General features: G+C 62.0%; 1 protein-coding gene and 1 long non-coding RNA gene across 27 annotated transcripts in view; one reads left to right on the top strand and one right to left on the bottom strand.

The window, feature by feature from the left end:
* BCOR (BCL6 corepressor) overlaps nt 1-12,458 on the bottom strand; it is a 119,097-nt gene that overhangs the window by 43,187 nt on the left and 63,452 nt on the right. For 5 of the 26 annotated variants that reach the window (XM_086387031.1, XM_086387024.1, XM_086387011.1 and 2 more), the window contains exon 1: nt 1,124-1,404. The exons of 8 other annotated variants lie outside the window; for them this stretch is intronic. The gene's annotated coding sequence lies outside the window, so the exon portion shown is untranslated. Of the gene's footprint in view, nt 1-336; nt 836-1,123; nt 1,962-2,077; nt 2,429-2,660; nt 2,737-12,458 lie in introns of those variants that run through there. 13 more of the 26 variants (XM_086387027.1, XM_086387022.1, XM_086387046.1 and 10 more) reach the window with 6 other exon arrangements.
* Nucleotides 7,872-8,206, top strand: LOC147340176 (uncharacterized). Its single transcript, XR_015158625.1, has 2 exons — nt 7,872-8,008; nt 8,097-8,206. It is a non-coding gene; the product is annotated as an uncharacterized LOC147340176 (long non-coding RNA).

Raw genomic sequence — 12,458 nt, forward strand, 5'->3', positions numbered from 1 at the left:
GCGCCTCGCCCTCCCCGCCTCGGCGGAGGATCGCGCCGTGTGCGCAAGTTCCTCTTCGCCCTCAGCCTCCGCGCCGCACGCCCTCCGAGCGGGACCAACTTCCTCCGGCCACAGACTTGCACACGCCCTACAGGGCTTCCCACCAGACTCGTAGCTGCCCAGGTCTAGCCCCCACCCCCTCGCTCTCCCTTCCCGCCGCCGCCCCCGCACGATCTACCCCCGCCCCTGGGGACTCACAACTTGAAACCAACCCTACGACTTCGTGGGGAGGGTGGGGGTGGACCAGGGTCGCAGATTAAAATTTTAAAAGAACATTTACAAAACAAAGCGTCTGACCTGGCGGGCGGGTGGACGGGCCGAGTCGGAACCCCTCGCTCTCCTCGATTTCCTAGTATTTTTTTTTTAAATCCACGTGATTCGCGCTTTGGAGCAAGCCAAAAAAAAAAAAATCCCGGGACTCCCCTCCCGAGTTGTGCGGCGGCGGCGGCAGCAGGTCGAGCTCGGCTCGGCCCGGGGCGCCCGCCACACACACCCTGCGCACGCACACGCCGTCGTTCCACGAGCAGGAACGAGCGGCCCCCGGAGAGGCGAGACGAAGCAGCGGCGGCTGGGGGTTTTTACAGTTCTTTCCCGAGTCGAAAAAGAAAGCAGACGGGAACCCGCCGCCCTCCCCTTCCTGCTAGCGAGCTAACGCCGAGCCGAGCTTCCCAGCTTCCAGCCCAGCTCCCCCCCGCTGCCCCCCCCCCCACCGCGCCCGACTCGCGGCGCTCAGCGACGACCGCGCTCCCGCGCACACAGGCACACACTAGCTGCAAACTTCCACTCCGTGAACTCCCCGCTCTCCTCCCAGCCCCCCGGGAGGCGGCAGCACCCCCCCCCCCCGCCGCGCCCCTCCCTCCCCGGAGCCCACTTGGGGCCGCTTAGGTTGGCTGCATTTTTAATAACTTATAGCTAGGAAATAAAAATGAAAGCGAGCAAAACAGCCAAAGTGAAGCGCGAGGCACAAGCTTCGAGGGGGTACGCGAGAGTCAAAAGAAACCACCCGCCGCGAGCGGAGGCCCCGAGGGAGGGGGCCGACTGCAGCCCGCCGCCTCCCCCGGGGAAAGGTGTTTCGGGCACTGACCTGAAATCCCCGGCCGGGGAGTAAGCAGAGAGCCTGCGATCCGGCGCTTTGAAGTTTTTCCCCGGAGCAGAGTCGAGGCGGCGAGGAGGAGCAAGGGGCGACGGGGTGGATGGGAACTGGTGTGCGGGGTTGGAGGAAAGTGGGGTGGCGACGTTGGCGACGGAAGAAGGAGCCGGGCCGGGGAAGCGCGGCGAGCAGCAAAGTTTGCCGTCCCCGGCTGCCCGCAGCCCGCTCGCGGCGCCGCGCTCGCTCGCCTCCCTCGCCGTCTGCTGCCAGCCGGCTGCCCTCGGGGTCGGCCCCGCCGAGGGGTGGGCTCTGGGCCGGGTGGGGGCGGGGCGGGGCGGGGCGGCCTCAAAGCCTCCGGGCAGGTGGCGACAACCCCGCGCGATCCTCCGGGCTCCGGCGGCTGGGCCGGGCTCGGTCGGGCTCAGCAGCTCCCGCACCGCCGCTGCTGCCGCCCGCGCTCGGGCAGGAGCCCCAGCGCCATGTTGACGGTTCGCCGCGAGCGCCCGCTCGGGCTGGGTGTGTGTGAGTGTGTGAGTGTGTTGGCCAAGTCGTCCCTGCGCGGCGACAGCGCGGCTTGGGCTCCCCGCCCGGCGGCTCACGGGCTCCCCCTCCGCCGCCGCCTCGTTCCCGCTCTCGGTCGCGGCTCCGGCGCGTCTCCCCCGCAGCCGCCGAGCTCGGTCCACGTTCAGCGAGGAGCGTAGCTCTGCTCACCTTGCCGCTGGGAGCCTGGGCTCCGTCTGCCGCCGCACGCCGCGATCCCAACGCGTCCCCCCTCCCTGGTTCCCTCCTCTTCCTCCTCCCCCTCCCTCCGCCCTCTCGCCCTCCCTCCCTCCCTCCCTCCCAGCAGCCGCCTCCCCTCCCCCCGCAGGCGCAGCGCTCGGGCGACAGCCGCCCGCCCGCCGCCGCCTCCAGCTCTCGCAAGTTTGAGCTCCCCCAGCCTCAGCTCACCCTCCGCTGCGGCGCCTCGGCGGTGGGGTTTCGGAGGGGTGATTCCCCAGTAAGGGTTTGCCCGAGTTTCCCCAGCCGTCATCGATCCTCGGAGCGTTTCGCTTCTCTGGGTCCGAACCCCAGACCACTTGGGTGGCGCCCCCCCCGCCGCCCCTTGCCCTCCCCTCCGCCGCTCGGACCGAGTTGGCTGCGCACACCCCGCCCGGGCGCGCGTCCTGGGCGAACCAGAGACCGACTCGGGCGGCGGCGGCGGCGGCGCGGGCGGCCGGCTGATCCTAAGCCGAGGGGATGGGGGCGGCGGGGGCGGCTCTCCCAGCCGCGCGCCGAGACTCCCCTCGCTACCCAGAAGGCCAGTGGAGGACCGCAATTACCATAAAGCGCCTCGCACTCCGCTCAGCCAAAGCTGTCAAACCCCAGTGGCAGCCGCCGCTGCCTCCTCTCGCCACCAGCTCTGCGCTCTCCCGGTCGCGCGTCCCCTCCGAGACCCAGTGGAGCCTGGCGGGTGCGCGTCGGTGCCCATCCCCACGTTGGGTCGCCCCTTCCTCCCGGAGGAGCCCCTTCCCATTTCGATGTCAAGAACTACCTTTAGACACCACCCTGAGCAACGGTGGCCGTTCCGCCCGAACTCTGCGCCCGAGTTCCCCGGACGTTTCGATTGTGTGGGAATTGTCTGGAGAGGCGGGGGACGGAGAAGGCAGCCCGTGGGGCACGAGGAGGCGGGGGTGGGGGCGGTAGGGGAGCGGAGATTCGCCAGAATTTATCCCCGTTCTCGTGCATTTCACAGTCTGCATCTCAGATGATTGGAGGGTCTGTCCTGGCCCCTCACCCCTGCCTCGGGAGATTATCTCCCGCGTTTTATTTTCCTTGGCAGGGAGCAACTTTTGGCTTACACCGTTCGCTCCATAAATTTCCACTCGGTAACGTCGTGCTGATCGGAGCTCGGCGGCGGCGTACAGCCTGCGCCCGCAGCAGTTCAATTCAATTGACACGTATTGAGCTTCTCCAGCGCACCCGGAGCGGCGCTGGGCGCGCGGGCGGGGGTGGTGGGTAGGGTGGGGGCAGGCAGGCGAGAGGGGGAAGCGGAGAGGCGAGGTTCCGGCCTCCCCGGAGCTCAGAGCCTCTAAGGCGAGCTGAGAAGCCCCAGTTCGAGAAGCAGGCGGGAAGGGATGGGAGTGGGGGGAGGGGTGTTCCGGCCTAACCGCACCCAGACCGCGGGCCGGGACATCACCGCAATAGGTGACCCACTCGGTTAATGGATAGGGTCTTTTTATGCTGAAGGTGGGGGAGTCTCTTTCCGCCTAAGGAGAAGATGGTGCAAGCTCGATGAGAACATCAATCTGAAATGGAGGTGGCTTGTAAATCCACACGGAAAGTTTTAAAATATCCTGGAGTGTCTCCATACCAAAAATAATCAAAAGCATCTCAAGTTGATTACTAAGTCAAGGTCAAGGCCAAAATCAGCTCTAGCTAGTAGATCCCTTTAAAAAAATTAGACTTAATCCTGACTATAGGATTGGTGTTAGGTGCGATTTTATTTATTCTGTTTTAGTTCTCAGTACATAGTTATAAAAACAGCTCTTTTCAAAGCAGAAGTGAAACATCTCTACCGTTTGAAACCTGAAACTTCAGGCAGAATTAAATCTTCATGCTCCAGAGCTGCTTAAAACAACTGATGCAAAAGACGGGCAGGCAAGTGCCCCAGTGAGCAGTCCCCAGCCCTGCGGGGCTGCCACCGCTTCCAGGACTCGCGCCTGCATAATAGAACGTATGCCTTTTTCTTCCCCGTCTTTCTGGAGGTGGATGTCTCTGAAAGCGAACCCACACATTTTTTTAATCTCTGGTAACAAGCAGAAAGACACCTGGACTATTATGCTGTAAAGCTATTTTTTATAAAGACATTTTAGGGCCAGACATTAAAAGTTATTAGACTGAACGCATGCAAGTTACAGACACAGCTGGAGAAAAGGCCTCTGGTTGTGTGTTGTAGCAACATTTCTTTTTGAAGCGACTCTTTTTATTCAAAACAAGTCTAAAATAACCAGGAAGGCTGAAGTTGGGTATTTGTGGGGAAACTCTCTGAATGCGGTTCAGAGGCCACAAGGAGGCAAGGAGGCCGCTGCGCCACTGTGGGCCTCGCGGGAGAGCTGGCCTGGGCGAGTTCAGAGCCGTGCCAGCCTCTTCCGGCTCAGTTAGGCTGCCGCAGAGACCCTGGCCCCGTGCCCAGCCACCTTCTCTCCCCTTCCCATGCCTCCCCAACTCTCCCCCACAGGCAGGGGCCTTTCCCAGAGTTAAAAGTTGCATGTAACCATCCAGAACTTTTGGAAAATCCAGGAACCAAGTGAAAACCCGGAGCCTGCAGCCTCTCTGAGTCCTGTGGCCTCCCAGGGCTGCTGACAAAGGGGCCTGTTTGTCTACCTTTAAAAGTCCTAGAGTTAAAAATGAATTGGGGAGGGGGCGGTGCTGTAAATGCGAAGGGGCCAGAGAAGGGCTGACTGTGGGAGAAATTTGATGCTGGAGACAAACAGACCAGTAAATTTGCCTTTGACGTAATTTGCAGCATTCACACACACACACACACACACACACACACACACACGCACACACACACACACCCTTTTTAAGGAGTATTGCCTGCATGGTATCTTTGTGCAAGTTGGTGGGATTAAAGGGTTTCTCTTCCATCTCTGAGGGGATACATTTCCAACTCTGGGATTTTTAAAATATCTTATTAAGGGAGTCCTAAGAGGTATGAATGTATGTGTGAGGGAGAGGGGATTCATGACTCACTGGGAATTAAAAGGTGAGATTTTTCCTGAGGTGCTCTAAGGTGGAGGAGGAGTAGGGAGCTTACACCAATTGGCCGGATTCATTGGCATTGTTCCAGGGAGGAGAAGCAGTCCCATCTTACATCCCCACTCAGGAAGGGGCTCTGGGAGCTGGGGACACTGCGGAGCCTGCAGCGTGTGCGGGCCTCCTCCTGCTCCCTCCCTCCTCTGCCCTCCCAGGAGTCCCTGGGGAGCTGACCTGGGGGTCAGGCTGCTACACTCGGCACTCAGCAAGGGGAGGATTTCAATGAAAGCAGAGGAGGAGGCGGTGGCGGGAGAGAGCCAGCGAGTGAGCGCAAGGGAGGGGAGGCCGCAAAGGCAGCGGAGAAATAAAGAAATAGGCACAGAAAGGCGAGGTGCTTCCAACCGAGCTGCAGGGGCCACCCCCTCCCACCTGCCGCTGGTTCCCTGGGAAGGGCCTCCCAGTTAGAACCTATGGCTCTCGGGCACTCTCCTGCTGCCCATGCTATCCAGCGTCTGCAAATGGACAAGCAGGTTGGCTCTTCGAGGAGCAGGCCAGGAGCCTGGTTGCCCTTTTCCTGACAGGTTAATTGTGTAAGGCAGGCCAAGTCCTCTTCCACACCTTCATTCACTGCCCAAGCCCTAGGGGAAAGGCCATGCATCCCATAGTGAGGGTCCTACCTGGAGTTTGGGGGACCCTGGGATCCCAGCATGATGTGTGGGGTTTGTTTGTAACATCCATGTGGGGACTAAATTATAAAGCTTTATAGGCCCCAATGGGGCTCTTCAGCAGCTGTTCTCTTCTATGATGCTGGGTACTGAAATGGGTGGGATTGGGGTGATTACAGAGACTGTATTTTTATTTTATATATTGTGATCTACTTTAAGTATTTTTAAAAATACACAAACACCCCCAGGAACAGTCTTTCCTGGTCACTTTGTAAAAGAACTCTGGGCTTACCACGGGTGCCACTTAGAAGATCCACTGGTCCATCCCTCAAGCAAAAGGCATCTTTGTCCCAGGGATTTCAGTTAACTGGAAACATCTAAAGGTAGCTGCCTTCCCTGGTAGGAGTCTGCTAGACTTAGGAGTCTCCAGGTTGAAGATGGCTGCTCTATTCTTTGAAGGGTTATTGGGCCTCCTCCGGAGGAGGGTCCAGAAGGCAGGCCCAACATGGTAGCAGCAACTGCCTCTCAAAATTTCTGGTCTGGGCTCGATTTCAGGCTCTGACCAGGCACGGGTGGGTGAACTACCGTTGACACTGAGGGGGGCTTTCTGAGAAATGGGTGTTGGCGGCTTGGGGAGGCCTCCTCTTGCGTCCCACCTGGTTCGGGCTTAAGAGACCTGAAAGCCGCCGAGCTGGGCTAGATGCTCCTGTAGATAAACTCGGACGCCACGTCCCGTCCTGGCTGCTTATTTAGCGCGGTCTCTCCAGCTCATATTTTACCTAGCCAGGGGCAGTGAGTGGGAACCACGGAAAGAGGGGGGCGGAGAACACCAACTCTTCGCTCGCAGACCCTGCAAGGCGGCTTTCGGCCCGAGACATTTTCTCGGCAGCTTCCCTCCACGGCGGCCGCGGGACTCCGCTGACACGCACCACCCCGAACCCTTTCGCGGACAGCACCCCGGGGACTGGAGGGATCCGGAAGGCTCCGCCAGCCCCTCGCTCGGGGCCAGAAGGGAGTACGGCCCAGCAGATGGAAACGCGGCGCTGGCCTGTCCCTAAGTACCTCTGGGCCCCCACAAAGTCGGGCACCGAGGTGAGTGGAGCTGGGCAGCTGCCTAGGGAAGGTCAGCCAGGAACAAAACTTGGGGCTAGCGCAGGGAGGGAGATTCCAAACGGCCTAATCCGGAGCACTTCCCCCACCCCTCCCCGATTCCCCCTCCGGGTCCACTCGGCTCGGCCTTCGCCCTCGACGCGCGCCCCCCTACCCCTGCATCCCAGAGTCTCCAGCACTTTGGCCACCGCACAGCCCCCGGTCGCGAGTGGGGGGTGGGGGGCGCTGGGTGGTTTGTGTTGCGAGGCCTGACAGAACCTTCTGTGTGCGGCGCTCGGAGGAGGCTAATGCATAATGCACAGCGCCTGGAAGCCCGGCCATTAGCGGCCTGTCGGTGACACAGACAAACGACTGAGAGGGAGGAGATCTAGCTCGCTCTGGAGTTTAAATATACCAGCGTGGAGGGGAAACGCCATGATTTAAAAGTGTGTGTTTGCAGACATTCGCATATATTTTAATGATTTCCAGCAGGCCATGCGTCCCTGCCTTGCATCCCCCTCCCCCAAACGGGGGTGTGTGCGGGGTGGAGGGGAGGAAAAGGCAGAGGGGGGGACGAAGGCAGAATGAGAGGCCTCAACCAGAGACCCACTGCTAGCTTTTGAGAGATGAAGGGAAGGTGAGGTTGGTAAACGCAGGGCGGAGAAAGCGAGGCCTAGGGAAGCCACACGACCCAAGGCCATACCTAGATTTTTTTTTTTAATCTGGCCATCCAGCCTTCCACCCCGGACTGGACCTTTTCTGCGTCGTACTAGAAAGGCCTGGGGGAAAGAATAAACCCTGCTACCCTGGCTTCCCCCAAAGTGTCCACATTTTTGAATCTTCCCTTTCCACTGACAATCCTGAGACCTCCTTCCTCCCCGTTTAACACACCAGTGTTTTTTAGCAATTAAGGCGAGAAGGGGGTGGGGATAAAGATAAGCCAATTTTTTTTTCCGCCATGCAAGTGTGAAAGATAAGATAAGGCTAAGCTGAGGCAAAGCGGCTGCTTACAACCTCCCCTCAGCGATTTTGATCGGTCACTTCTTATCTCGCAAAAATGCTCCTTTCGAAAACTGCATCAAAAAAAGAAAAAGGCTGAAGGAAAGCATTTTCATTTGGAAGTGACATTTAAAACCCACCTCCTCTACACCAGCAACCCCCTCCTCATCCGCGGGACTCCCCAGGAAAAGTCGCACCTCGACTACAGGGTTTCAGGCTTTCTCGTGGGGGGCAGGATTACTAGTGTAATTAGGCTGAATAAAACCAGGGATGCGTGATCAGGAATTATCCTGCCTCCAACCCCAAGCTCGCAGCCGGGTTTTCCTTCTCTGAGTTCCTGATCGGTGTTTGTGTTTCATCGTCTCGCTCGTGTGTTGAAACTAAACAGGTAGTTATATTTGGGAGGGTCATATAACTATGTCAACACGAAGTGGTTGTTAATGAGAAATAATAAGAAACTCTGCTGATTTTTACAGGCCCCTGTAAAGGAAGGAAAAGGCGTCATGAGCCCCGGAACCTGAGAACCCTCAGCCGAACCGGACTCTCGAGGAGCCTTATAAAATCCTTTTCTCGCACAAAAATCTCACCAAGGGGTTTCCGGAAGACTTTGTTGAGGGAGGTTTCGGTATTGAACTCCAGGCCTGCAGAGCGGCCTGTAAATTTCCCCCAGCCCAGCCGCTGGCCAGATCGCGAACATCCAGGCAGGCACCCCAGGCCGAGTTGATGAGCCTCTGCGCCCACCTCCGGCTTAGAGCTCCCGAGATCCCACCTCTTCACCCCTCATCCCGGGTTTGCACCTCGGCGCCGGGCGCACACTGAGTCGGCCCCCTCCGGGCGCGACCTAAAGCCCGGGGCTAGCCGCGGCCGGATAGTCCCCGGGGAGTCGAAACCGCCGAGCGGGGAAACCCCTCCTCTCGTCCTTCCCCGAAAAGCCTGGCCGCGGCGTAGGCGCCGAGCGAGCGGGCATCCGCTGACAGCCGGGCCTCACGTAAGGCCCACACGCGTCCCATTAGTCAGCCTGAGTTCCCCTCGGGCGAGCCGTCTGGCGCGGCCCCAAGGCCGGGCGCGGGAGGGGACCGGGGTGCGGGGCCGCGGCGAGCTGGCAGCGGGGCGGGGGCGCGGGCTCTGCGGGGCCCGGCCGGGCTCGGTTCCGCGTTCCTGGGCCCGCGGGTAAGCTGAGCCGGCGGGGCAGGCCGCTCCCTGGCTGGCGCCGAGGCGCCGAACTGCGCTTCACGTGCCCGCCATATCAGCGGCGGCGGCGGCGAGGAGCGGGGGCTGGGAGGCGGGCCGCAGCTCCCGCGGGGTCTCCGGCCCCCGCCTCCCCCGCCCTGCCCGGGGCCGGGTCTGGACCACCCCGCAGCCCGCAGCCCCTATCCCCGCGCCGGCCGAGATCGGCGCTGCCAGACGCAGAGAGGTTCCTAGGGCGCCGTTCCGAAAGCTGCGCTGCGGCGGCAGCCAGAGGAGGGTGCTCCTCGCGGCCGCCCCGGGAACTTCCCAGCCGCCCCGCCGCCGCCGCCGCAGTCACCGGGACCGGAAGCCCTTGCGCCGCCCCGAGCGGCCTCCGCTGGCCCCCAGGGCTGTTCCAGACGAGGGCTAGTTGCGCGTCACCTTCGATCCCTCCTGGTCTCAGGTGGCCGTCCTCGCCCTGGAGCATCCCCATTTAAACCCGGAGGACCCTACTCGCGGTCCAGCGAGACCTTTCTCTATTACCACCATCAGCGCGGCTCCCCCCGCAGCTGGGACGGGAGGGGCGCGGAGCCGCCACTCCCGCCGGGCAGGAACACCTGCTCCCAGGCCCTGCAGCTGGGCGCGTGGTGCTGGGAGAGGCTGCCTACTGTTGTGTGCAGAGATCGCGGAGAAAATGGGGCTCCGAAGCTCAGGTCCAGGCGCAGCCGCGCCCCGGCCACCCCCATCTCCCATCCTTTCTGTGCAATCAGGCCCGAAGTTCGGGGAACTGGGGTCTTCCTGAGGGTCGAAGGGCCGCCAACCGTGGGATCCGGCTTCTGGCCTTAAGAGGTCGTTTGCAAGATAGATGGGGCAAAACCTGTTTTGGGAGCCATCCCGGTGTCCGCCCCCGCTCTCCAAACCAGACACACTCATCTCCCCTCGGCCCTCACTCTAGCCTCCAGCGGGGGACCAGAGTAGGTCATGGCGGCACTGGTACGGGGTTCGGACTTTGGCACTCCGCGTGGAGAGGGCCGATGGACCCTCCCCATCTCCTCCGTGCCCGGAGGAGATCGGGCAGCCGAGATGACCTGCGCCGCTTGCCCTGCCTCACCCCTCCTCCCCCGTCCCGCCCTCCCCGGCGCTCCTGGCCCAGGGCCCGGCCGAGGAAGGCGTTGTTTTGCCAGCGGGAGCCGAGCGAGTGCGCAGAGAAAAGCCTCCCTGCTCTAATGAGAGTGCACACAGCGCTGCGGCGAGGAGGATGATTACCCGGCGGGCGGGGGGGCGCGGGCCCGGGCCGCGGGCGGCGTGTGCGGCGGCCCCGCGGGCCCGGAGTCCCCGCCTGTCTGGCTGCTAATCGCACGCTTTCTGCTGTTACGGAGGCAGGCGGGAGCCGGCGGCCGAGCCCAGCGCCGGCGACTCGGCGGGTGACACGGAAACATGGCGCAGCGCCCCTCCCCCGCCCGCCCTCCCCGCGCTCCCGCCTCCCGCCTCGCACTTCCTCCCGCCCGCGCGGCTTTTGCAGTTCTAATGCTCTGCTGTCCGCCCGGCACCATTACGCTAGCAGCCGCTTCTCGGCCGCCCCGCGCGTCTCTTTCCCCTTTGTTTTCGGGGTCTATAGAAAACGTTTGCTTTTGTCCCGAGCTCTCGTTAAACCAAACTTGTGGTGGCAACGGAAGGCGGTGCGGGCGGGGAGGGGCCCGGGGATTTTGGCAGAGCCGACCAGAGCGTGGTGGAAACTTCTCTCGCTGGGTTCCCCACCACCCCGCCTTCCACCCTCCCCTCTCACACGCAGGCCGATCTGCCTGCAGACGCTTCCCCCCTTCTCCCCCGCGAGGCCTCAGTGCTCCAGGAAGGACGTCTGGGGTAGAGGGGCTATAACCAGGCATGAAGATCCTAGGGTGCATGTCTGTGGGCCCTGAGTTTGGGGCACTCGGTGACTTCGCTCCTTGAAGCCCTGACTTGCCTCTCCCTCCCTTTGGTCATTCGGGGCTTTGTATCAGCCGGTGGATTAGGAAGAGGAGGGAAGAGAAGAAAGTGGTTCACGTGTGTGGTTTTTATATTAAGGGTTTGTTGGAATCTCTCATCCAACTGTATAGCCTCTTTTATAGGATCTACGGTGAGAAGGGGGAACGTGGGGCCCATGGGGGAAAGGGTCAGAAACCTAGGCCTGGGAGCTGGATCTTACTTTACTGGTCGGCTCCGCTACAGTCGGTCCGCAAGCAGGGTGGGGGTGGGGGGACCCTGCAGAGTGGGGGAAGGACGGGAGGGTCAGATCCCTCGATCCAGGAGACGCCAAACCTCCCTCCCGGGGGCTAGAGCGCAGGTCCCCCCGGCGCGCTCCCCAGCCCAGAGCGCACGCCGTGGCTCCGCACCGGAGCTGCTCAGGCGGCAATTTTTTAAGCCTGCAATTAAGCGAGGCGTCGCCGTGTCCTCTGCTAGTGTCGATCCTGTCAGTCGCACATGGCCTTGGTGCTCCGGTCCGAGGCCTCGCGATTAGTCACAGGCTCGCTTCGCTCCTTCCCTAATCCGCCTCTGCAGGCAGCCTGGGGACGCGGCCGACTTGGCGGCGCTGGCAGGGAGCCACTGCGCGCGGGGCGGGCTGCCTGGCCAGTACCAGCCCCGCTGCGCCCGAGCCGGCGCGGGTCCTGGGGTGCGGGCTTGGCATTCCCTCCCTGCTTCACAGCACCCCAGGCTGGGGCGACGGCGCCCCTCCTCCTCTCGCCCCACTCCGGGGCCTGCGAGATCTATTTGTGTGGTGTCATTTGCATAAAAATAGGACAAGTGTTTCAGTGCGTTCGAACGCGGGAGGCGAAATCCTTATTGATGTGTCTGTGTGGAGCCCTCGGTTGTCGGAGCGGTTTGATTTAGGGTGTTTGTGTTGCCTTCTGCTAGAAATGAGAGGAAATCCTGCGCAACGCCTTCGGCGGCCCGGGCCCCCCAGAGCATCCCCCTCTGCGCGCCTGGAACGGTCCACCGCCTGGACCCCGGCGCCCCGAGTCCATAGCGAGCAGGTTGAGGGCCAGGCAGGGGACCCATTATGACTCATAAAACCGGGCGGCCTAATCACCAGCTGCCAACCCGTTTACGTGTGGAGCTTCCCGATGCTCCCTTAGTCCGGCCTGGGCCTCCAGCAGGTTCGCCCTGGACACAGCTAGAGCCACTCAGTGGGGGCTGATCAAGTGGTTGCTCATTCCCGTCGGTAGCGCGGCTTCCCTTCCCGGGCGACCCCCGCGCTCCCAGCCTTTGCTGCTCGCCAGCAACTCCTCAGCTTGGACAAATAGCTGGGAGGGCGCCGGCCGCGCGGAGCCAGTAAATCAATCATTAACTCCCCGGCGAGGCCTGGCCAGGGGAGGGAGTGGCGGCCAGAGCCTAGTCCGCGGGGCCAGAAGGAGGCCTCCACCCCGGGTTGGGAGCCGTCCACGCGCCAGCGGGCAGGGTGCGTGAAAGTGGGTCCCCCCCGGGGACTCCCGATCCCCTCCAGAAGCCTCCGCCTGCCAGGCCTTTCAAGCCCGCACCTGGCCTCGCCGGGCAGGTCGGGTTACTGTGCGGCCCCCGAGCGGGCTGAAACACTAACGAACCGCCCCGGGCCTCGCGGCCTGCTCTCCCCTGGAGAGCCTGCCGTGCTTGGGCAAGCTCCTCGGATCCGGTCGGGCTCCTCCAGACACCGGCTT

Source organism: Bos grunniens, chromosome X (genome assembly GCF_055505025.1).
Source record: "Bos grunniens cultivar Pamir isolate PY7600 chromosome X, Bosgru_T2T1.0, whole genome shotgun sequence".
In the NCBI taxonomy this organism is placed as follows: domain Eukaryota; kingdom Metazoa; phylum Chordata; class Mammalia; order Artiodactyla; family Bovidae; genus Bos; species Bos grunniens.